Raw genomic sequence first — 764 nt, forward strand, 5'->3', positions numbered from 1 at the left:
TTAAATTCCTATAATTGAATAGAAAGAGAACTGAGCTAGATCTAGAATTGAATCCCAAGATGGACTCAGTGTGGTTCACTCAATTCCCACAATTGTTACAGGGGTGAGAGAGGGAGGGGAGGTTTTTGAGAGATGGGAAGCCTTCCCTGTGTTCCTCAAATCATTCTTTGTCTTCCAAGTCTTAGTACAGTTTTAGGCTTTCATAGCTTAAATAAACAGCACCAAGTCTTTAGGGGCATCCCATACCAATACCTGAAAACTCTGCCTTAGCTAGAGGCTATTCTGTCTCCACACCTGACTTAGAAAAATGCAAAAAATGAGTATGACTCAAGACCACTGGGGAAGCAAACACCTGCTTACCCTTTCAGGAACTCCAATGATGGCTACCAAAGACTGTCAAGTTATTTAGGCAAACTGATGTTAACTGTTGCCAAAATGTATAAAAATGACAAGACTGCGGCTTCATGAGAGGGATGGCAGGTGTGTTGGGTAACAGAGTCAGGATCTAAAGGATATGGACAGGTTAGAATGATGGGTGGACTCTCAAGAGAGAGACTGAGAGATGAACAGAGACAAAGAGATGGGGGTGGGCAGGGGAAGAAGGGCATTTTTAAGCACTTATTTTTGTCCTAGGCACGGTGCTAAACACTGGGGTTGCAAATACAAGCAACTTTCAAAGCTTTCAAAGATCCTACATCCTAATTATGGAAGACAATACATAAGTGGGGATTGAAAAGTTGGGGTAGGGGCAGGTATAAATATAT

Source organism: Phascolarctos cinereus, unplaced genomic scaffold (assembly GCF_003287225.1).
Source record: "Phascolarctos cinereus isolate Bilbo 61053 unplaced genomic scaffold, phaCin_HiC Scaffold_1;HRSCAF=81, whole genome shotgun sequence".
Lineage (NCBI taxonomy): Eukaryota > Metazoa > Chordata > Mammalia > Diprotodontia > Phascolarctidae > Phascolarctos > Phascolarctos cinereus.